Below are 26,646 nucleotides of genomic sequence, written 5' to 3'. Positions count from 1 at the left end.
TCACCTAAAACTAATCGAGTTAATATATATAAATGATCAGGATGAAGAGACGAGTTGAAATCCGGGTGACTGTCTGTCCGTCCGTCCGTCTGTCCGTCCGTCCGTGCAAGCTCTAACTTGAGTAAAAATTGAGATATCTTTATGAAACTTGGTAGACATGTTTCTTGGTACCGTGAGACGGTTAGTATTGCAGATGGGCGTAATCAGACCACTGCTACGCCCACAAAACGCCATTAATCAAAAACAAAAAACTTGCCATAACTAAGCTCCGCAATAAGATACAAGACTGTTATTTGGTACACAGGATCACATTAGGGAGGGGCATCTGCAGTTAAAACTTTTTTTTAAAAAGTGGGCGTGGTCCCGCCTCTAATAGGTTTAATGTGCATATCTCCTAAACCGCTAATGCTATAATAACAAAATTCACTAGAAGCAAATGTTTTTAGCACTTCTATTGACGGTGTGAAAATAGTTGAAATCGGGTGGCAACTCCGCCCACTCCCCATATAACGATACTGTTAAAAACTACTAAAAGCGCGATAAATCAAGCACTAAACACGCCAGAGACATTAAATTTTATCTCTGAGATGGTATAAGATGACTTTATAGGAACCGCGTTCAAAATTGGACAGTGGGCGTGGCACAGCCCACTTTAAGGTGAAAACCCATATCTTGAGATCTGCTTAACCGATTTTAACCAAATTCGGTGCATAACGTTCTTTTCATGTTTCTATGTCATAGTGCGAAAATGGGCAAAATCGGACTACAACCACGCTTACTTCTAATGTAAGACCATTTCCAATTCCATCTGATTCTTTCACTTTCCACGATGCAAATCAGGTAACAATGATTATATCGGGGTAAAACTTTGCGTGAATAATGCAATTGAAGTATGCCACCTTGCGGCCAAAAATTGTCTTAATCGAACCAAAACTGTTCAAACCCCTAAGTACTAAATATGTGGACCCCAGTGAATATAGTTGACCTTCTACCGAAAATATCAGTCAATCCACAAAGAAATCTCAAACGAGTATACCATTTGACTTTGCGAGAGTATAAAATGTTCGGTTACATCCGAACTTAGCCCTTCCTTACTTGTTTTACTTACTTTTATTTCGTGAAAGTCGTGTACACTGAAAAATTTCTATTAATATAAAGTTTTTGTTATTGTAGAGAACAATTATCGTGTGCAAATAACTCACGCATGCGTGCACATGCATTTGTTAATATATAAGTAGAATAAACCGAGACTTAGAAACATACGATATATATAAAATATGTCAGGATGTGTTTACGAGTATCTGCAATTTACGTCTTGACGTTTAAAACTTTGACATTTTGAGTCAACAACTTTGTGATGTTATGACATACGCATTTTATGTATAAGCCAGGGTCATCAATGCTGAAACGTACAACGTATATGGTTATAATATTGAACTTATTTACAGATATTCATACATATACTTTATGAATGCAGTGGTATGTGTTAGCTTCTTCATTGATATAAGGCTATATATTCTACATACATATAAACACATGTGTTACATATTAACTCTTAATTGTTTGTTTTTACACTCCCTCTTCTGTAGAAGTATACATTGTTCATCCAACAGCTGTCTCCACTTCAATGTCATTTGCCACGCTTAGCTCTGTGATAAAAAGTTGTATTCGTAATGTGATATCTGTTGAAATTTAAGTTAAAAGCTTATAAAATACAGACATTCTGGTAAACAGACATTTATGCCATAAAGCATTTATTGGCTATCGAGTTGAAATAAATACTTTTCTTTACTTAGAAATTAAAGTGTTTATTTGCATGAGCAAAATATTTTTAAAAACTGCAGTGGCCTCGTGGATATATACTTGTATATTTGTTTTTATTTATTTGGAAAGAAGAGTTTAATGCTATTTTTTCGAGTGACATAGCCGAATATATTTTACTCGCTCGCGTCATATCTGTATGCACATAAATGAAATCAATAAACTCAAGCTAATTTTCGATAGATGAAATTTTAAAGAGTAAGAGTGCAAATTAAAATGTTAAAATTGATAATGAACACTACGGCCTTTCTGTTCAAGAGGTTTTTCAAATATTAACCAAGCTATTGTGTTCCCTATATTCTCAATAACGGGCTTCCCACTTTGTGTCCTCCATAATTAGGAGTATCTTATTTCTTGTGATAAGCTTTTATATCACCAAGTCCAATTTTATGATAACACGAAATGGTCCAGTCGAAAGTGATGATATCGGACCACTAAAAAATACAAAATCTAGTCTCTGTATGGAAAACTTTTTTATTTGACGAGATATCTACACAAAATTTGGCTGTCATACAAACTAATCGATCAAATTAAGTTCTTGATTGGAAAATTTTTTTTATGCGAACGGTATTATACCTTCGGCGTAGCCGAAGTTAACTTTTTCTTTTGTTTTTGACTAAATTTTGCGTTTGGTACGGAGTCATGGCAAAAAGTGAAGTGATTTTAACTCTTTTAATGGAAATATATTTTTATAAGTGCATATTTGCTTGCTGTGTAGAGTAATATTTATCTAATCGCCTCTAACTCGTCCGGCCAAATCAGCTAACTGAAGCGCACGCCAGTAAGACATCGAACTGCTATTAACATAGAAATTCAATACAATTCGTTAAATTAAAGGGAAAACCCTCAAAGCTTAAAATTTGTACATGTGTTAGTAGGTATAAATATGCGCGCATGTGTCTCTCATTACTTAATTCTATATAAATGATGTAATACATAAATCAATTTGGCAAATATATATGTGTTCATTTTACGACAATGTTGTGAAAGTACCACAAACTGATAAAATTTCTTGACAATTATCGTAGGTTTTTTGCTTTCTCATTATCTGATAATGGATCGCTAACAGTATGCTTTATAATCACATCCTATATTTGGTACACAGATTCGTTCCAATAACATCGTTAATTAAATTATGTATATTCTATATAAGGTAACAAAACTACTGTAGACCAGAGATTTCTTTTAACTACGGATTCACTCCTTAAAGAAACGAAAAGTCTAACAAAATAAAAAGTGTATTTCACGAACGGCGGGGTATACAGTATTTGTAGCTATGTCCAGAGCATTTATGGTTTTCCTCCATAAAAACTTGAGTGGAAATTCAAAGAATTAAATTTTGAATTACAAATCGAAATCGTTAGATCTTGTCATCTAAGTGGACATAAAATCTCCAGTTGTTTTTATATATAACCATTTGGTAGTAGTACAAAGAAAGGTTACATATTATAAAAAGTAACATAGCAAGAGAATCATATGTTGCATGTGTACGCAAAGTCAAACTCATGTATATATTTTCCTCGCTATATCTTCCCTTTTGTTTCTACATTATTTTCGTCTTCATGTATGGATTAAATTCTGTATGCTATGGTGTATAAGTACAAATACGCGTAAAAATTGAATTAACATATGCAGTCGGTCACTTGATATTTTGTCTTTCATTTGAGGATAAGTTTTATTTTTGCTTCATTCAAGTCAATATATACCGCTCACGATGCATAACAAACTGAAGGATACCAAACAGAAACCGTAAACATGGAAATTGGATAATGCGAGTACCTTCTTTGTCCGGTTTATACTCTCATTATTTTTCATTTGTATTACTTTTATGATTTGTGTAGTGCAATTACAGAAATAGATGTGTGCAAAATATACAACTACAAAGAAACTTTAGGGCTTACTATTAAAAATGTGAGACTTGATGCTGGAGACTGAACTGCTCTATGAAAATCATTTTGTGTACCATATCAAAATAGATAATTTCTAAGTTTAAAGTGGATAAATGTTTTTATTAATTTTTTGCATTTCGAATCACGCACAACCTTAAATTTAATATATTTTCAATTGGTTTAACAAAAAAACATAATGAAAGAATTGTTTAAGAACTTCAACTGAGGAAAGGTGTCTATTGCAAACAGACTTAAACAATATAGTTGCATGGTGTAATAGAAATTATTTGCCATTGAATCTGAAAAAATGTAAAACGATGTGCTTTTCCCGTAGATCTGTGCACCCCTCTTCTTATGTAATAAAACACCATATTCTGGAGCAAGTTTTTAACTATGTTGATTTGGGAGTTAATATGGAGCCTAAGTTTAATTTTTGTCTTCATATTGATACCATGGTCTTGAAAGCAGTTTTGTTTGTTAAACGTTGGTCCAAAGAGTTTAGAGATCCGTATATTACTAAAACACTTTATACAACTTTGGTTAGACCTATATTGGAATATGGCTCTGTGGTAAAAGTTAAAGTCTATTTAAAAACAATTTTTACTTTTCGCCTTAGCGCATTTCCCATGGGATTCTAGGGTAAGTCTACCTCCATACACTAGTCGTTTAAAACTTATTAATCTACCTACACTTTCTAGTCGTAGGGAAATGCTTGGCATAACATTCTTAGTGAAACTTTAGAATGGAACTGTTTGCAGTTCCTTTCTCCTGTCTGAAATTAAATTTAATATCCCGATTCGCTTTTCGAGGCAGTTTAGACCTTTACTGCTAAAATCCTGTAGATCAAATTTTGAACTAATCGAGCCATTCCGCCGTATATGTCATGATTTTAATTCTCATTCCAGCAAATTTGACTTATCTGACTCACTTTTCAAAATTAAAAATACTTTATTGTTTTCTCTTAATAAATGAAAATGTAACAATTTATTATATTGTAACTTTAGATCTTAGCTGTTGAAATTTTTGTTTCTGTAGCTGAGCAGTTTTAGATCTCAACACTTAAAAAACTCTCTTGCCTTTTCTGACTCGGCTAATTCCACACGTATGCGGATTGCGCCCCTCGCGACGGTAATCGTTTGGTTATTATTAAAAGAAAATGTAAATTTCCAAAATTCTGTTTGTAATATTCTAAGTCGACATGTGCTTAACTGCCACAAATTTAATTATATAATAACGTCGTCATATTTGTATTTTGTTCTTTTTCACGAGAGTTTACGGATTAGTGAACTCTATGACAAGACTTATGCTCACATATTCTAGTATTTCTACGAACGAAAATGAAAACATACTTATATACATTATCTATACGCCACGGTGTGCGACAATTTTCGTTGCGCTTGTTAATTGTATTACGTGCACAATCCGTCTTTGTATAATTTGTGGGTGTGCAGCAAGCCACGTCACATCGAGCGCATGTATTAATTAATTATCTCGGTGGTGCCGCTTGCGACAATTTGTCACGCAGCTGCAATATCCATTCAAAGCTCAGCATAACTGCCTATATTAGTATATGTGTGCGTGCCTAAGTACTTAATATACTCTTCCGGACGCCACTGTGATACTTGGTAGTTATTCGATGTGCTTTTTGTTTGTCGCTTATTTGTGCGCAATGCCGTTTCATGATTTGTTGTTTTCACTTCTACAATTGTTTCCTGCTGAGTGCAGTGTTGCAGAGATATATTGAATTTTTTTTGTATCACCTTCACCTAATCATGAAGTCTTTTTATCTGTCATTTTTTCAAACTTTCCATACTCATGAATTTTGCGTCCTTTTCTTGCAATGGACTTAAGCACCCTCCTTACTTCACGCCTGTTAGAAGCGAGGCTAGCACAATAATTCTCTGTGTATCAGTTGCTTTCATTTAGCACATTTTTTTGTTCACTCTTCTGTCAAATCGAGGCATTAATTCTAACCTAACCCTATTTTACATAAGCTGTATCTGCCTTCTCGACATGATATTAACTGGCTAATGCAAAAATCAGACTGCTGAGAAGTTTGCGAATTAAGTATTTTCTTAGACAAGTTCTTAAAATTATTTGATAATACTTGATTTAAGGCAAATATCGACTTTATTGTAATATTTCATTGACACAAAACGCGAAGCGACTGAAATGATCTCTACAACCAAACACTGTACAATATTATTCTCTTTTTGGCTCGTATCGAGAACTTCTGTGATATTCTTTTGTTTGGTAGGTAAAGAACTTCTGTTCTAAATAAAATAAAAACAAATACATGAAGTGACCAAATTTTTACGGAATTTAGTCATCACGATTTCATCTTATACGAGTAAGTACCAATTCGATCAATTTTGCACCACTCTCCATCATAAAGAGACTAATATCAACAATAAAGTGCAGAGTGTTATTTTCAACTGGTAAGTCGAGCTAGTTCACCGATATACCATTTACTCGAACTAACCTCACGAAGTGCAGTCTTATCCCTGACCATGGAGACTGATTAACATGACCATTTCTTCACATGAATCATTTACCACAGGCTTGTTCTAATAAGGTGTTGGTTTTCGTAAGTACTACCTATTATGGTGAATACTAACCTGTTAATAACGAATAACTGTTTTAATGTTACAAAGCAAGTTCCCTGTCGTGTTTTTCAAAATTTGAATTTCCCATTCATCAGTAATTCAATGTCGACACTGAAACAACTCATTCAACGGTAGTTTGGAGCGGTTCCTATATACCTTATTCGTATATATACCCACAACTCCTAGAATTCACATATATTTGTTATTGTAAGGGTACGAGTGTAACTAGAATTTTATTTCACAAATACTTCATTTGCTTTTGAGTTGCCACAGAGAGAGATTTCATAGCGATTTATTTGGGATTGTGATATTCCACTTGTATGCGTAATGAATTAGTGTATATGTACGCATTGGCATGAGACAACCTTTTGCTAACACATGATGCAATAAGGTTAATGGCTTGTTACTAAAAAGCTGGTTTTGAAACGATGGCATGATTGGCCCAATATGATTAAAAAACTTTGCTAGAAGTGTAGTTTTGAATAGTCTTATAGTATATATACAAAGATGATTCCAGAAATTATATTCTTTATTTTTCTGTAAACACTTTTGCTTACAGCAGCATATCACAGATACATGTGTCCCATCTCTCTATTTAAATATATAATATATATATATGACCTCGACATTACACCCAACAAAGGTAGAAATGAATAAAAAGTTTAACTTTATTAAAAAATTAAAACGTGAACTGAAAATCTGTGCAGAAGGTGAGCCACGCCGGAGACAAGCCATTCGCACATTACCATGTGTAGTAACTGCATACTACATACATATGTATATAGTATGTACCAGCTTGTCAACATTTTGATCATTTTACATTCCTTAATTACAGCAAATTCTTTTAGACCTGTACAAATATTATCATGCATATGCATCATAAACTTGACTCAGCAGTCACAAATGCAGAGTGAGGGAGAAAAGGAGTTAATATAAATTGAAAACATGACTGAAATCCACTTGACGCATACTAATGTCAAAAACATGGCATCACATACATATTTTTTTCAAGTGTGAGTGTGAGTATAAAAATTGAATTATGTGCCAAAAGATTACACGAAAAAAAAATAAATTTAAAATAATTTCATGTCACTAAAACGCTGCCGAAAAATATTCGTTAGATTAAAAAATTAAGAGATAAGTAACCATACTAAAAGAGAGTACAGCAAGGGAGAGAGTAAGCAAAAGTTCAAATAATAACGCACTGATGCCACTCGCGGTCTTTGTTCCACAGCCATGATTTTTATGATGCTAATGGTCCTAAAGCTTTTTTTTGCAGCTTTCGCTTACAACAGATTTATCATTATAGCTAATATTTTCAGTCGCAGTCTGTTAGTTGCTGAAGTCATTAAAAGTCGAAGCCTCCAAATAATAGCTAAAAATTGACTAAACAAAAGTGAGCAGAAAAATATGTTAAAACAATAAAATACAATATGTGTGTGAAAATAATTGGATTTTAAATTTTAAGTTAAAATGTAGTTCAAAAAATACTTTAAGAGGTTTGCCAAGTCGATAAAATTGATTGGATACATCTTTGTTATTATGGCTATAAACATAAAAATCACAAATTGGATTCATTTGTTTAACATTTTAGTAGGATACTGAGATAGAATTATATTGATAAGCTCTAAAAAAACTATAATTATTATCCTTCATATACTTTTCACTTTCTGGCGCATTTTTGTACTTTGGTTAAATCAATTACAAAATGATAATGATTCATGTCAAAACTTAACAAGAAATAATACATCATAAATTCAAAACATTAATTAACTCCATTATTGAGCTAGCGCTAGAAAAAAATTCCTTTTTCACCGAGCAGAGCAAAGTTAAGAAAGAAGAAGATTTGATAAGTTATTGAAAACGCTTTAAATTATTTTGGCAGAAATTATTGCGCAGAAATATATAAGCGAATAAAGAGAGAAGTTTTACGCTTGAACAATGACACAACAACATCGAGCACTACATATTCGCATTCGTCAGCTCGACGCATCTTTCATAAACTGAACGGAATATCGCCTGACACTTGAAAACTTTTGACACACTCATACTACTATAGCCGAATCCGTCAGGTGTTGAGTATAATGATCTGGCCGTTAATCTCAATAACTGTCACAGAATGGTCAGTAAAAGAAAATATTAAGAAAAAAAAAAATTTGCTCGTAAAAGCATGCAGTAGGAGACGTAAAATTTTGATCAGTCGTCAGCAATTGAATAGCTAAAGGGTAAATCTGAAAAAATGTTATAACGTCTTATGCGACTATTGTCACATGTCACTTATAACATAAATTTGTTTTATTATTTTTATGCTGACAGAATAGCAACAATTATGTAAGCAAACTAAAGATAGTATACCTCTTTTTTACTATACTTTCTTGTGTTTTAGGTGGTCAAGACGTCAGGGAAAAAAACTTTTTATTGAAGATATCTACCTGATTTCTCACATAGCTTACTCGCCTACTACAAAAAAGCACCTAAAAGCATGCCAACAAAATAAATAATAATGTATATGCGGGGAAACTGGATAAGGAAGCAAGGCTTGGTTGCTGCCAAGTTTTGGAAAATATATACGTATATACAACTAGATCAAGCTATATAAAGCACTATAAATTGACATGTAGAAATACAAGTATGTATGTCCATAAGTATATATAAGAAAGTAAGTATGTATGTGTAATAGTAATATCCGTCATTTCTTCAATTTTTGCAGTCAATTCCTTCAGAGAAACTGCAAAAACGAATTGGTCAGAACACATTCCTATACAGCACAGCGGATTGGTGAGCATATACCGGCTGGCGCCTTTCAATTAGCGATATTACACCATAATATCCTGCGTACGATGCAAATCAATCACTTCTTGAAGTGTTGAACGTTAATGGCGTTGTGTTGAGTATACAAGAATAACTGCCACCTATTGTTTATAACTACAAAGAATTTGACACCCGTTTTGAATCATTCGTTTTCAAATCTCTTTGGTTGGTAGTGTTTCTATTACTGTTAATTTTTTCCTTACAGTTTTGAAACAGCTGACAACTTCCTAATGTTTTCTATAAAGAACCGAGCATATGGGATAAATAATTCAAAGATTATAATAAAAAAAATGTCAACAAATGGTAAAACTCTGGTCGGTTGTATTCCATATCTCAATTAATGAAAAGTCTTTTTCAGAATCAAGAAGAAACTCCTGTTTATTATTGAGATTGGGGTTTATTTCGATTATCCATTTTGTATGTTCAAACCTTTGGGTGATTCAACCTCAAACTTCTCTTCTCCCTTTCACAAACTGCTAGTTGTTAAGTTAAAAGGTTTTTGTAATGTGCTTAATTGAATTAGAAATTGGTAATTATTCATCATGATCAAAACTCTACAAATAATATCGTACCGTAAAGTGCGAGAAACAAACTTTATTCTATTCACCAAAACCAACTTTAGTTAGAAAAATTAATAAGCGAATCAAAAGCAATATCATACTTACTTTCACCACTCTAAAACAACAAGAGTGAACTGTTCAAACCCAGATATGTATATGCATTTATCACCAACTCATCTCTCATTATCAGGTTGAAATTTCGCCTGTTGATACTTGAGAATTCTCAGTCAGCTGGAAATGTTCACTAAACTTTTGACAACCCCAAACTCGCTTTTGATAGTATCAATGAGGCAAACCACCGTTAATCTAAACAAATGTCACAAATGGTGAGAAAAATAATATATTAGTAACAATAAAAGCAAACGTACTGTAAAGGTTGCCTCACAGTTTGTGAAATAGGTAGCGTAAAAGTACAAAGAAGGCAAAAAACCAGCGACTTTTCAAACTAATTTAATAACAATGAACAATCATTAACAATGAAGGGAAATTAATTTTCAATTAATTTTGTAATCAAAATTATAACGTTTATTACTTGTAATGAGCCAATACAAACTTATTCATATCCATAAGGCTGCAACCATGTATTGGCTACCGTGAAAGCCGCAAATTAACAGTTGAGTGTATTTTTGAGCAATTCATCAAAGTTATTACTATTGTGTCTGCAGGTAAATTAATCGTAATGACTGTGGTCGCAGTGGTCCTTTGACTGGTTAAAACCGACAACATTACTTCAAGTCAACTATACTCATGCGTATTCGGCAAAGGTTAATAAACATCATACTCTTATAAGAACTATAGCCAGCTTTTAAAGGCATATACTTGTATATGGCAAATACTATCCACAATATATAATTTTAATAAATAAAAATATTGAACTTAAAAATATTGCTATTTAAAATTATTCCCCACAACTAAAAATTATATGCCACCTCTTCAAAATATCGGAATCAAAAATATTATTAATTTCCTAAGTATTATTATCTCTTTAGGATGGTTGACGTTTCATATCGGTAAGTAGTGGTCAGTTTATATATTTCTTTCCCATAGAACCGGTTAAAATACCTCAAATAAGAATCGAAAAAAGAAAAAGAGCTTCTTTCTCAGCTGTGGGTTGAAATTTCTTTACATGAAAAATATCAGGAGTTATAGGCAATTAAAATAAATTACGAGACAAACGTGAGAATATCGTTTCTATGTAGATATGCAATAAAATCTCTTAAATACCTTTTGAATAAAATGCCAAAACCAAATTTTGATCCAAAATTTCGGAGTACTAAAATGTATAAACACCCATGTTTGAAAAATTTTAAAAGTTCGAGGAGACTATGTAGTTGAGTAGTGCTGACATACGAGTATACCTGAAAAAATCTACATATTATATATGTTATTTACGCGAACACGTGTGCACACTTTAAGTGCTAATGTTGATAATTTCATCTTTTATTTCCGTTGACAGCTGCCACAGAGGAAGAGGCACTAAAAAGTAGAGACGGCGAGAAAACTTTACAATATAATTCCTCACCTAGTGCATATAACAGTTAACAAAAAGCAAGTGAAATGCGCATGACTAAACGCTCACCGCAAGGCGTCACGCCCTAAGACATACCAGCGGAATAAAGCACATGTGTGGCAATTGCCAGAGAAAATAAGATATGGTAGATATGTAGCCGATTTTGTCTACAAATTTAAGGAATAAAAGTGGAAATGCGAAAATGTGAAAACAGCTAACCAGCGTCTGCTTTATTATGAATACACATACATACATACATACATGCTTACACATATAAATATCTAGATAAGAGCATTCATTTGCGAGACTTACATGAATACTTGACGTGAACAGTTAACCACTTATATAAGTACATATGTATGCCTTATAGCCATTTTCGTTACTTGCTGAAGTTGATATTCATTGTCTTCGGGGAGACTGCAAAAATTTATTGGTCAACAAGTACCGCTAGCAAACACAGCAAGTTGATGATTAAATACCGGCTGGCGCCTTTGAGTATTTAAAATTTCTCCATAATAATCTGCGTACGATGCGAATTAATCAGTATACCCGATGTAATTATGTTCACATACAAGAACAACTGAGTGATATACAGAGGAGGAAAAGACTCAACGAAAAAGGCAATTATAGGAAAAAGCGTTTCGATTACTTGCGTAGCCATTTGGTGCCGGTTTTGTATATCAACAAAACAAACAAACAGATATTAAAGTTAAGAGAGCAGATACCAGCGCTGGCGATGGTCGTTTAGCAAAAAATTCTAAATTTTATGATATTTTCGATTTTTAATAAATAAAGAAGGAGGGCACTTGTTGATTGGATAGAGTAATTCTTTTTTATTAAATGCGCACACAAGTGTTAAGTTTATATATATTTTTATTCCATAGAGTCGGTGAGTATCAAAAAAAGTTACAGACTTTTTTTCCCAACTGTGGATCAAAATATAAAAAATATAATAACTTATGAGAGATTAAAATGAATTACTCACATACAGTCTCACTACAATATTTACTAACACTGTGCTCACTATAGTATGTGCAATGGCAGTGCTTTTGGAATACGCCAAGGGCTTGACTAAGTTGGAAATGTTGGCGTTATTGATCACGTACATTCATTTGCTTGTTTATTTTTGTATTTATCTTAATTGTTTAAGTGTACTACTTGAGATCCTGTATATCAGAAAATGTATAAGCGCATACATAAATAAGACTGTAGTTGTGTGGGGAAGTATTTTACGGAAAAGAATTTGTAGGTAAAACTTTTGAAAACAAAATTCCATCACGATACCAGCATACCTAGCGTCCACAAAATAAGAGCTGAATCGAACGGTATATAGGATTTTGCATTCTTTGGTATAATATACGAATATTTCAAATAAACACATTAGATTACTATAAAAATTCAAAAAAAAGTTATTAGGTTAAAAAATACTATTTTACTTCGGGTACCAAAATTATTATGGCTGCTTGCAGTTGAAAACATTTTGTGAATAAGCTGTCACCTGCTTAAGACTTTTCAATCAATGTAGTTGATATAATATTAAAAGCAACAGAGAACGTTAGCTTCCGTAGCACCGAAGCTTTAACGCCCTTCACAACTTTGATCGGTTACTATGTATGACAGATACATGGTATTTATTGGATCCTCTAATATTGTAACGTTGCTTTGAACAATAATTCGTGATTCGTGGTGAAGATACATCGTCAAATGAAAAAGTTTCTAAAACAAGCACTTGACTCCGTTCCAACAAATGAGCACATTCTTGGTGGGAAAAAGACGGGTGTGATATTTCAGATCGATATCTCAAAAACTGAGGAATTAGTTTGCGACTGACGGACATGGCTAAATCGACTCAGCACTTCAAACTGATCATTTATATATATACTTTATAGGGTCTCTATCGTTTTCTATAGGTGTTACAAACATCGTCGCAAATTTAATATAACCTGTTCAGAGTATAAAAACCTATAACACAAGTTACTTGGTATTAAAAACGATAAAAAGTAAGATGAGCTACGAATTCCATTTATAGTTATATGATCTTATTGTGAGTGCGCTATGTTTGATACACATAGGTATTCGTTCAAAGGTCGCCACCGCTTTGATGAAACTGTGATATTTACTTAGCCGCATTATCTTTCAGATAAATTTATGTATATATTTGTATTCTCGCAACAGCGTATAATCGTTTTGTTCACCTAACGGATTGTATCATCTAAAACTAATCCAGATAGGTACCATGTAGGGTTGTACTTATCATATATAAATGATCAAGATGGCGAAATAGGTTGAAAAACGGGTCTATCTGTATACAACGCCATGAATGCAAAACCTATAAACTACCATAACTAAGGCGCAAATTAATATACCTAACTGCTAGGTGGTAAAACGCCAATACAACCCCAATAATTTACACATTTCTTAGGACAGTGTGAAAATAGGTAAATGCGACTTTAATATTTTTCATGTGCATAAGTTCAAGCGGACGCGATGAATTCGACGAAAAACACAGTTTTATGTTCTCCTCTTAGCGTTACTGGTAAACTTCTTCAAACATATCTGTTTTATATCAGAATACTTCCAGTGACATTAGGTATGAAACTTTCCACACAATAGTTGTACTTTCAGAAACTAATCAAATCTGACAGAAACAAGAACATTTTGGGGCCTCTTTAAACGAATCCAAGGCGGAGTTAATTTCATTCAAGCTGGAAATAATCAAAAGAGTGCTTTATATACATTTGCTTTGTACAAATAGCATAGAGCAGAAAGAAATCAATACCAAGCTGTAAGATAAGAAAATAAATATATTATAAAATAAGTCCAGAAACAGTATATATAAACGTTTAGCCACTATAACGGGACACTGGCCTTTTTAAGAGCACGTGCAAATATGGCAAAAGTATAATAATATGCTGCACGAAAGTGCACCAAAATAGCGCATCCAACGCTAATTGAGTCCTTGTGGACAGCACGCCTACCTACCCACCTACAGAAACTGAAATTATCACCTTAATTAGAGATCAGTTTGTTATTTATTTCAATATTACCAATATTCATGCTCTATACGATTCTATTTATTGTTCAACTATAGCTTTTACTCTGCACTTTTAATCTTTGCATAATATCTCTGCACAATTCTCTACAGTCTTCTGAAGAATAGTTTTCTTAAAAAATAAAAATAATTTAATGAACGTTTTACATGGAATACAGCCAGCGCGATCAATGGTTGGAGTTGCATATAATGAAGGTCTTGAAATGGATTGCAAGTCTAAATGTCTAATTTGTCAAAATACATCTCAAACTCCATTGTACTATTGGATGTAGTCAGGCATCGTAAATGGTAACAAAAATGTGATATGGTACATATGGATATAAGTTCAGAAAGATTAGGAGTTTTGGTTTAAGTTTCTGTAGACACCCTACAAATTATTAAATAACTTCATGATTTATTGTTCAAAAATAATCGAATTGTCTTTTTAATAATCACATTTCATTATTTCTACGGACTCAGTTATAGCAAAACGTTTAAAGCGAACGTTTGAATGAGAGAATTAGGGGAGCCTAGAGCCAGGCAAAAAGCAATGTTCCCTATGTGCAGAGATTTTGCTAATTGACCGAACCAAGTATTTGCATGGAAGCTTTTATCAGTTGATAAGATATTTTCAATAAATTTGGCATGGGCCACTCCGAAGATGTTGTTCAGAACTGACCGATCAAAATGAAGTTGTTGTAAGGAATCGTTTGTATTTTTGAAGGGTATTATATGTAGCTTCGGTGCAACCCAAGTTAACGTTTCTTCTTGTTTTTATTTAAAATTAAGAAAGCGGTTCTAGTGAGCTTATTTTAGTGCAAATTACGACACTCCATTCCAGATTAACTTTCATTAGTATTCTCGGCTCTAAATGTTAACCAACAGTTATTCATACGGTATACTCATTCTAACCTTTGACTTTTGTGCACTCGAAAGAAATTCTGTTCGTAAGTACAAATGCATACATACATGGACATTTGGAGAGCTGTGTGAGGTGACAGAGACAACTGCAGGCAAATATATTTTTATGGTCGCTCGACTTTCATGTGCACATTCACCTCTTCACAACATGTAAGTACACATACATACATACAATGAAAAGTAAGGGGAGTATGGTAAATGTGCTCTTTCGTTACTCATTTTTCGAGGGTTTTTAGTATCCCTTGACATTCGCTTTGGTTCGGCTAGTGAATGCCGAAGATAGGCAAGTTTAGGCATTGGAATTAAGTTTTGAAATAAATAAAGTTTTTCTGCATTTTATTTAATTTAGTGTTTTTTCGCTCAAACTGCTATACCTTTTTGTTAAATAATCTTGCGTTTCTATAAAAAAACATATGCAAAACACTTTGGCGCAATCCTTAGCTTGATATCACCGATCAATCTGCAAGCTTAACCCTAGTAGGAGAATATTTATAAACAAAGCTATACATAATATATTATAAAATAATTAAAGCCGTTACAGACAGCGATAACTTAAGCCTTTTAATTCAGAATAAACGATTTTTTCAATTTGGTAGAGTTATTTACGCAGTATGACAACCTTATATAAGATGGAATCTATGCAATTTAAGCTGGAATCATAATTGAGCAATTAAGACAGCCTCAGTACTCTTAACGCTTATATTTTTGACTTTTTCATGCAACACAACAATTACTGGCCAAGTAATATATGTTAAGGTTCCCATGCAACTCTGTGCAGGTAAATTCTTTTAAATCATACATATAATTCATATTAATTCATCGTATTTGGATTTCCTCAATTCTCATAACTATCACTGCGGTTTTCATTCTTACTAATTGCTTTAAATAAATAAATTAGTGAAAGTTAATTTTTAATTTGATAACTCAATTCAAGGCTAAATTGACTCAGAGATCTGAGCTACTTGAACCTAAAATAATGAAAAAATCGAATTAGTGCAATGCAGTTAAAAAATATATGTATAGTAAAAATAGAATAGATTAATTTGTTAAGCCCAACTGAACTCCATCTGAAGTGCAGTAGGCACACAATCCATTATCCAGCTTAATATATTCTTCTGAAACAATTTAATGTCATTAATCTCACAGTGTGCCGGAGAAAGATTGACCTTCTCAAGAAGAATGTAGAAATCAAATATAGGTATACTGTAGTTTGAACATTATTGTAGAAAAGACAGCAATGCCATAAACACTTTGAAGGGTTATGCGAGTATGTGTATGTGATTAACCAACCTTGCAACCAAATCAAAAATACTAAAGCTGAAAATCACAAACTTTCTTTACTCCTGTGTCAGCGACAAATCGAAAAACTTTTCATATTCAACTTGCAAGGGAAGTTGAGCGCATTTACACACCAATGCGCACACTACTTCCAAAATATCGTAAATACAGGATATGAAATATTTTTGCCAACATTTTTGCATATGAGAATGGCTTTGAATTTTCCTCTAGATAGGCAAAACCTCTACATTCAGTTCCGCAATATGTTAGTATCAAAGATAAATACATTTTTAATTCGAACATTTTAAAATTTCATTTAAGTATTCACACTGTGTTGCTTAGTATAGACCATATTCAGCACTTACTTCACATATCTCCTTCTTATGTAAATTCAAAGCAATACCATCTACTACATAGGAATCGTCTAAAATTTTCTGTTACTGGAAACTGTCAACAAAGCTAAGAAATATACAATAGCTTACAAAAAAAAAAAAAAGAATGAGCTTTTCTAATATTAACTGATACATTTTCAACCAAGAAACCTACAAACTTTGGCTGAGTTCTTAGTCATGCTGTGGCAACAGCAACAGCAACACCCGCGACTGCTTACGTGTTATTTTACAACACATTGTGAAACCATTGCTTGCGTTGGTGTGCGTGTAAAATTACTTTAGCCTTCGTGTGGATAAGAGCTTTGCGGTGAGTGGCGATGATTGAAAACAGACAGAAGTGACCTGGTGTCTGGCAGCAGCTTTTCAATTTCAATTTCATCAAGATGATAAAAGTAACTCAGTGAGTCTCAACTGGAGGTCATTTAAAAATTTACTGTATAAGAGAAAATGCCCGCACATGTTGAACCTTTGAAGCTATGTAGCTGTAGTTTGGATTAACCTACTCCACGTTTTAAATCAAATTTACATAATATATACCGAATAGCCAAGTTTTATGCCAAAATTATTCAAAGAATATTACAGCGGAAAACTGTAAGCTTTGTGTTATACCTACAATTTCGGTTTTAAATCCGAAGAAAGATAAAATTATTGAGTTGAAAGCTATATTTAAGCATAATAAGTATTATCATAGAATACCATGATCTTGCTTACCTGCCTGCTTTAGATGGCAGTACAGTAGTAACTTCGATACACTAATTGCAGCTAGTTCGTTTACGTTATACTAGTGGTAATATTTTGATATCAGTTTGATTATTTACGTCATTACTTTCACTTATTAAAAAAATTTTCAGTATTAAAAAGTAATATTAATAATTAAGTTAATTAAATTATGTTATTCCCTTTAATACAATATACTATCTAATTTCTATAAAAAGCACATGTTTGCATAAATTATAATGTTTATAAAACCAATGTACACTCTATTCCATAGATTACGTACATCCATGGCGTATAAGCAACATTCTGTGCTTGCGAACACGACTCAGCTGCATATAAAAGAAATTCAGCAAATAAAATTTTAAGAAGATGTGTACGCACACGTGTCCACAATTCACACATATGTAAATACATTTTTGTTCAAACATACATTATGGGTGTACATGTCATATTATTGGGCTGCTTTTTTTTAAATTAATTTTATAATATATTCTAAAAAACGCTGTTAATATGTGAAGTGAACATTTTCATTAACATTTCACTGCAAGTCTAGCAGTAGTCTACATTTAGAGCACATAATATAAATACTAAATGAAATGATAGTAAAACTAGGTTTACATCGAATGTCTGGTTTTTATTAAGTCAAATTAAATTACTCTCAATTAACACAGTAACAGTTTGTTTTCACTTTATTCACAAACGTGATCCAACTTTATTTCTAACTCTTTGCTCTAAGCTTACATTTTTAGGTGAACCACACCTCGGAGTTATGAAATTCAGCTCTTTAGTGGTTTCTTAAGGGAACTACTATTCTTCAGAATTATTTAAAATTTAATATCCATTTTTTGTGTAATTTCATTTTAGGCACAAATGTACAATTTATCTACACCAGAACAGATTTTTTGTTTATATAATGTGCGTTAAAGCTGAGATGGATTCATTCGCGTACAAGTATAGAAGAAAGTCAAAAGAAAATCTCATTGACAGGTTGTTACAACTGTAACCAAGCCATGTCCATTATCAACTGCGATACAGACAAAATAAATACACGTATACAAACACATACACACACACCCTCTCACAGACATTGGCTCTTGACACTTTTGCTAGAACCACAAACAAACGACCGACCATTGTAAGCGAAGTGAATACTGGTATACTTACTATATACAGTTACCAGCCGTGATATTTGCGGTTACGTTTGCAGCCAGTTGCCGGCCGTATGTTGGCTGTTGACTGCTGTTTGTCGATTTCTGGTTGCTTTCCACACTTGTTATTGCTATTCTTATCATTCATCTTTACATTTTCTGTTTTTGTTGCCACTAGCAATAATAAAATCAATACAATAACGCATCAGAAAGCAACGAGGCAAATTAACGTTTAGAATATTCTTTACAATACATTCATACACACCGATAACCGCAGATTCTTATATGAAAAATTTCCTCGTATTTTATGTAGTTTTAGTATCACCAACTATAAATACCAAAAATTATAAATTTGTATATACATACACTTAATCAGGAGAAGATCTCATGATTTTAAATTCTGATAATTGAATTTGTCACAAAATTTTAATTATTTACATATAAAACTATAGATTATCTCTCTAAGTATTGCAGTATTGTGGTGCATTTAGCTGTCTTTCAAAAGTGCTCCTATTTGTAAATTTTGATGGATTGTTGTGATAGAAGTCTGAAAAAATTAACCTGCATTTATAATACGGAGGGCACAGTGAGGCAAAAGATGATGTGTATGTAAATAATTAAAAATATTTCGTAACTAAATGCATTGTTGCTAACTCTATTGATACATGGCAATACAGTCTAATTTGATCATGTGAAATTGCTTTCAAGAAAATGCAAATGTTTGTCAATGCCATTTTAATTTAATTTATTTAGCAGTTCAAAAATTCCCTAGAAATATAAAATGGAATCCAGCTTGTTGAGGAACATTTAAAATTTTCATCACAAATTTTTTGTTTTTGATTTTCATTCATAAATTTATTAAATTATTTCGACTCACAACTATTACTCAGCGGTTTTGTTTAAAAAGTTTAAAAACAATTTTAATTTTGATAACAGAAGCTTCGATTTATTCTTGTAGAGCATGCGTCCTACGAGGGGAGATTGCAACACTTGCAATGAGGCAACAAAAGCGGTAACAGCTGACCCGCTAGTAAGAATGAAGTCTCACTTGAGCTATAGGCTGAGCTCGGACAATATTTACCTATGGCTAACGATGGATCACCGTACAAACACACATACATTCATCAGCAAACCAATAATACAACCTCAGTGCTATTTTATTGCTTTATGTCAGCTTCTCTCTTCTTCTGAAGAACTACGTGACCTCTAGACTTCCAATCGTTTCATGCAATCACTGTTTGGATACATCGTACATAGTAGACCCGTGCTTGCGGATATTGCTTCATGAAACGTGACGTTTGAAATGTTCGCTGACTGTAAAATTATCGCGAATATTGGATGCATTTTGTAAGTGATCCGAGTGGCCGTCTGCAGAGTTGCCAGATGAATACTTTTATGTATTTGTATGTAGTAGGACTAATGTGTGAAGGATTGTGAAATTTATTTGAGTTAGGAAAATGGAAGCTTAATATTATATGTTTATAGGTTAAGTAAGCCAGAATTCCAAAAATTCAACATAGAAGTTCAATGAGACAACAGATTACTGCGACTATCTTTGGCTAGTCCCGGGTTCAAACATGTTTCGAGATAAATTTTATACTTTTAAAGCATAATTTTCTAGGTCCCATCTACAATATCATAATGCGAACAATATTGAAAGTGTCAATCACGTTCAAAAACAAATTGGAAGACCCTAACTGTGAGTTAGAAATAAAACTACAAGTATATTGGGGGTGTCAGATATAAGTTTTTAAGGAGAACATAATTGCAAAGAACAAATACTAATAATTATATTAAGGAAATTTTAATAAACACTTTCAACAAGTGGCAATTTCCTTCAATGATATTACAAAATTATTATATATTGTAGTATGACGTAATCTTTCCAAATAGGTAGAAATCCTTTAAAAAAAAACGCCTAAAACTTGTTATTCCTATTCCTATTGTGTTAACACCACTACTTACTTGACACTTTCACCACTGAGATTAAATAAGTATCAGGAATGAAAGTTTTTCTTTTTCTTCAAAAAGTTCAGAATTTTTTTTTTTATTTCCACAAAAGTAATTCGAAATCACTCTCTGGTCGCATACCAATGGAAAGGTAGTAAAAAACAAAATATATTGTATATATAAATCGATTAAAAGACGAAGTTACTCGCGCGCCAAACGAATGTCCGCCGTTGTTGGTTGTTCGAAAGTAGATGTGAGAAAGGGCTGTCCGCTTTGAGGTATCTTTCTAACTTTTAGCCATTAGAATTTAGTAACAAAGAAGCTTAAAATTCAATTGAATCTTGACCAAAAAATGTTATTTAAAAAATTTATATATCAGATTTTTAGTTTAGTTTTGCATTTACATTGAAAGCCGCTAAGGAAGAACATTTTGCTCTTGAAAGTAAAATAAAATTAAGCAACAAATACATTATTTTCAAATGGTGGATTTCGATCAACTACCATAAATACCAACAGCACAATCTAATTTGGGTGCAACAACTCGAAAATGCACTCAACTAAACTCAGCTCTGTCGTTATCCTTGAACCAATAGAATGAACTCAACTCTAGTTGACTTTAGAAAATGTGTGTTCTATATATATAAATGGAGGCGACATCTCATATGTGGCAGCTATGCACACTATTCTCATGAGTATGTGGTAGTGACTGTGTCAGAAGTTGAGAATTCAAAACGCTTTGTAGGTGCCTTGCTATAACATAAGTTTGTCTTACATTAGCAGAATAAATGCAGTCGAAGTCGAACGGTTAGCCAACAATCATAACAACATTTACAATAAAAACGTATTTGAAAATGTGCATATGTAAGCAAATTTGTATGTGTAAAGACATCGGACAGCAGTAAAAGTAAAATTGTGCGACAATTTCAGACGAAGAGCAGAGACAGTTACTTTCCAACTGCTCCCGGGTTCTTCCGACCTCACTACAACTTGCCAGTTAGTCCTTTTCTCCAATTCTTTTCGATTTTATTATTTTGGTATTTTCCTTCTATTTCTGTATTTTTCTTCACAGGCACTGCACTGGTGACGTTGGACATTGTGGCGCTTCGTGCTTCTTTCTGTTACTATTCTAATTTTTTTTTTAAATACAAAATTGGGTTCACTTTACCAATGCTACTGCTTCGTCGTTTTTCATTACGTACATGTTTAACTAATCATGCCTTAAATCAAATTCAATAAGATTTACAAGTGCTTAACTGCTTCCACTTCCCGTTAGTTTCGTCGCCTTTGAATTTGTATACCCAAAAACATTTACTGAATAGAAGATTATTGAAAATCTCAAAATAACCAGGTTGTATCTGATTACAACACCATACTTTCTTTAATTCGAACAATGGAAAAATATATACAAATTTACACAAGTTGCATGAAAAGGTGTTGCTTTTGTTGTATTCCTTGTCACCTTATTACAACATTGTACTTCGGAACAATAGCATATAACCAACATCCGCTTAATCTACCATGCTTTACGCCCTAATTCAATTATGAAATTTTATGAAATACATATTTTTTGCTATTGTCGCTTAACAGTTTATGTAAGCAGCTTCGACGGATTTTTCAATAATTTCCATAAATTACCAAGTATTTGCATACATACGAGAAATCCTTGCCTCCCTTTTTTATTCCTTTTTATCACCATCTGCAGTTTTGTGAGCTCTTACATACCATATAAAAGTATGTAGGCGTACGTGGTTAGGCGCTTAGCGTAGCGAGTCCCCGGAGTGCAATAGTAGCTGAATATAGTGTTTTTATGGGTGACATCTTCACATGGCTGAAGGTCGAGACGGAAATTTCGCTTATTGCGAGTTTTTGCGTGAACAGCTGTATAAATTTAGGCATTTCAACACAACTGAAATGGACAATAACAGCATTTTTACAACTTACTTTTATAACTCTGTGGCACTGTATTGATATTGATGTAATTGTTTATATAAAAGAGCAATATTAGCGATAACTTGTAGCGGTACTAAAATAATCCACACCTATTAATTTGATAATGAAACGCTTTCACAGGATTGTATTTCAGAATTCCGAATGTATTAAAATTTTTAAAGTAAAACTTCTTTAGTCCCGCTACTAAGTCCAAACGATAGCAACGAGACTTTACAGCAAGTCCAATTTCCATCACTTCAGTAGTATAGCCCATTGACTTCACTTGAAATAACAATATTACAAAATAGGTATTAAATTTAACGATTTTAAGAAAGTTGTGATTTTAATCAAAATATATACAACAAGATCAGCAATCACTATAGGGATTATAATAACCATAACAAAGAATATCACCTAAATGTAATGTCTGACAGAATTTGTTTGTAAAATATTAAAAATTTAATGAATGAAGTTACTGTGCTTACTACGCGTCTTTCGAAATTTTGAACAAACATTTGTTGACAAAACACATATTGTTCTCGGCACCATTACATTTCCATTTCAACATTCATTCTTGTAAATTTTATAATCGAAGTTCACCCTACCTGAACGCAATTATCAGGCCAGATATCCAGAAATAGGAACATTTAACGATTAATTTAATACTTTCAATTAAAATACACCATATCGAGGCATGGCCGCATATTTGAAACTCGATAAAACAGAACATTAACATGCTTTCAATATATCTTATTAATTATTGTGAGGAACTCCAGCAGCAGCTGAAATATGGTAAATCAAATAAAACATGACACTCGAAAATTCAATTAAACACAGCAGCAGCACTAAATTATTTCGACAAAGAGTGTAGAGAATATATATTATATATTGTATTAAAATTAAAGTAACTGTCACGGGCATAAATAGAAGAGTAAAATATATATCATATCCGCAGGCGCTTTGCGTTGCTCACTTTATTAGTGGGTCCATATGTTTTACAAAGAATTGCAATTCATTCACACAGGTAAATTTAACATTGTCGTCCATGACTGAATGCAAAATATTAGATGAGCGTACGCGATTTCTAAGTAAAGTTTTCAATAATATAATTAGTTTATTTGCATAAAAGCACATTCTGTGCATAGTTATGTGTATGTGAATATGTGACCATAGCATTTTTCCAAAAACTCAGCAATGATTAGCTTTTACAGATTGGAAGTTAATTATGAGGAGGAAACTTTATTGAAAAAATTCTTTCTAGGCATTAATACTTTTGTAGATTTGATAAATGGTTCATTTGAATTGTCATTTGGGAAACAAAACAGAAAATGAAAAATGTACTATGAATAGTGCTTTAACCACGTTCATTTGTTTATTTTATACCTTTAAGTGAAAGTACTCAAAACTCATTGCATACAGGACAAAAATGTAATTGTACTTTCTTCAGTTGTTGATCGTGTGAGGATAATATGATTTGAAAATACGCAGCTTCCTTCGCAATAACCTTCTATGAGCGAAAGTAGTAATTAAAAACGCAGGTATGCTCGGAAGAATGCGGTGCCTTCGAATTATTACTTAAAAAACATTTTTTGATTAATAAATGAAATGGCCCCAAAATAATTGCTAAATCGTATTTTTGTGAGAATGTGTGGAGGTGTTTTTTACCTTTATTTTAATACAAGTGATTCCCTGCGCTCTTTGCTAAAAATGGTTTTCTGCCGCCGCTTAAGGTATTTTATTTTTCATTTTACACTTAACGGTATTATAAATTATATCATTTGAAAAAATGCTTGCTTGTCAAATGCACTATTGATCATTATTACCATAATTACGCATATTCATACGTAATTAATTAACTTGTTTTGGATATTATAGACGTGTTGAGGTAGTTATTCGCCATTTTTGAACAGTGTTGGTATTTGAAACAACATTTTGTCAAAAGTAAACTTGGAATGTGTTTTGTAACATACTGTTTAAATACATATATCATTTACCTTCTACAATATTCGCTAAAAAATGATTTCTATGACGGTGTTTCCTTAGAAGTTATATCTTACTTTAATTAAAAGAATAATCAAAGATAATTATGATCAGTTGCATTAAACATATTTTTTTCATTACTACATTAATTCCAGTTTCATCTAAACTTTTCGATTTACAATCCAACGAGACTAATTACCAATATATAACGTTAAGTCAACAGTAACTACTTCTAAGTTAATTACTCTTGTATAAACCTCACTTTGAAAACGCAGCATTGAAGCTAACTAATATAAACCTCAAATAGACAATTAAAAAAAATTTTGTATTAAAATAATTGAACAATTGCAAAGTTTGTTTGACATTAATTTTGTTGTCACTCATACGCAATGCCGAGTTAAAATGACATTTACAATTAATTTTCATTTTCCATAAAACAGCAGAAGTCAACAACTCAATATACAGAATATTACAAATTTCCAAGAACTGTTTGTAGTAATGTTACTATATATAGCTCGTATATCTGTATGTGTATTGCATAATGTCAGTCATACGTCATGGTGACCTGTCAAATTCTCCGGTAATTTCACATAAACTGTTGCTACAATTGGATTTATTGACGTGACCCAGTTACAAAATAACAACAGAATTATTGCGAACTTCATTATATATATACATAAAAGTTTGTATATATCTATTTGCTATATATGAATAAGTACGTGTGGGTAAAAGTGAAGATTATGCGCTATGTTTGACTCCCAATAGCAAAAGAGGTTTATTTCTTATTCGTTATAACTTAAGAGCTAATAAAAATATAATAACGGAAAGAATTAAAAACATGTGCTGGATCTACATTTTAGGAGATAGGCAGTGCTGTTTTTAGGAGTGCCGCGCAGAAGGTTGAATTAACGCCGCAATGATCCTTAGATGTTGCAACATACCTATATACACACAGGGTCTCTGAAGTTTCCTTTAGGGTGTTACGAACATCGTTGCAAACTTTGTATATTGTATTCAGGGTGTAACAAGTCCATACACCCACACAGTTACGTGAAGCCAAGGGCTTTGTAGTGAATTAGTTGTAAGTACTACAAGGACGAAAAACGAAGGTAGTAGATAAAAGGATAAATAAAGTAACAAGACTAGTAGTGGGCTGAAAGCATTTCTTTGCACGTAAGTAATCTTAACAGTGCTAATAAATAACATTGACTTTGGGTAAAATGGAAGAATGTATTCAATGGTTTCTTTATTAAGAGACAGCATTGCGCTGGAACAAGGATAACATTTCTCTCCCTCGTGTAATATTAAAGAGATTTCCAAGTCTTGCCAAAAAAATAATGTAATAGAGTGAATGTCAATTAAAACAGTTTAGTAATTACTGATACAAATTATAATATCTCGAAATTCTAAATTTAAAAAGGTTTCCGTAAAATTAATATTTCATTTTCACTCATACCAAAATATCTCTATACAGCATGAATACGCGCTCTTAAGCCAATATAAGAATATAGAAAATTACAGAAAGAGTATTGAAGATGAAGAAATTTACATGGAACAAGTAGTAAATAATTTTTGCACTGGTAATTATCTCCTAACTAAACTTAATTTTTGGATGAGAACGCCAAGCCAGTAAGTTGCAGAAAACTAGTTATTCATAATTAATTTATTATACAAAACGAAAGTAATTAAAACTATCTAAAAAATATTTATTGTGAATTCCATAGAATTGAACATTGAGATGACTTTATCCAGGGGCGAATTAGATAGCCACAGACACGCATACGGAGATTGAGTCGACATTAAAAACGCACTCAACCACTCTTCTTATTAGTATATTGCCCTCCTAACCATTGTTAGTGTGACTTCTTCTTAACTTCTGCTGGATCGCGTTGCAGATATTTTGCACGCTAACGAAAATCAGAAAAATAAAAGGCTAATAAACGGTGGAACCAAAACAAAGATTGATATTTTCATCCCCTACGTGCGCACAATCAAGCAGAAAACTTACAATCCAGTCAAATGACGGAGACAGCTAAAAGTTGAAGGTGAAAAACCCTTGAAAGGTTCCATTAATGCTAATATCATTTATAAATTTATATCCTA

General features: G+C 32.6%; 1 protein-coding gene and 1 long non-coding RNA gene across 2 annotated transcripts in view; one reads left to right on the top strand and one right to left on the bottom strand.

Annotated features, from left to right (window-relative positions):
- Positions 1-26,646, top strand: part of LOC118680748 (uncharacterized) — a 382,178-nt gene that overhangs the window by 207,724 nt on the left and 147,808 nt on the right. The window lies entirely within an intron of this gene.
- Positions 21,976-23,068, bottom strand: LOC138857038 (uncharacterized). Its single transcript, XR_011396033.1, has 3 exons — positions 22,978-23,068; positions 22,576-22,845; positions 21,976-22,512 (listed from the first exon to the last, which is right to left on the bottom strand). It is a non-coding gene; the product is annotated as an uncharacterized lncRNA (long non-coding RNA).

Source organism: Bactrocera oleae, chromosome 4 (assembly GCF_042242935.1).
Source record: "Bactrocera oleae isolate idBacOlea1 chromosome 4, idBacOlea1, whole genome shotgun sequence".
Classification (NCBI taxonomy): Eukaryota; Metazoa; Arthropoda; class Insecta; order Diptera; family Tephritidae; genus Bactrocera; species Bactrocera oleae.
Note: the sequence above shows the minus strand (reverse complement) of the source record. Positions and strands in the feature narration are given on the sequence as shown.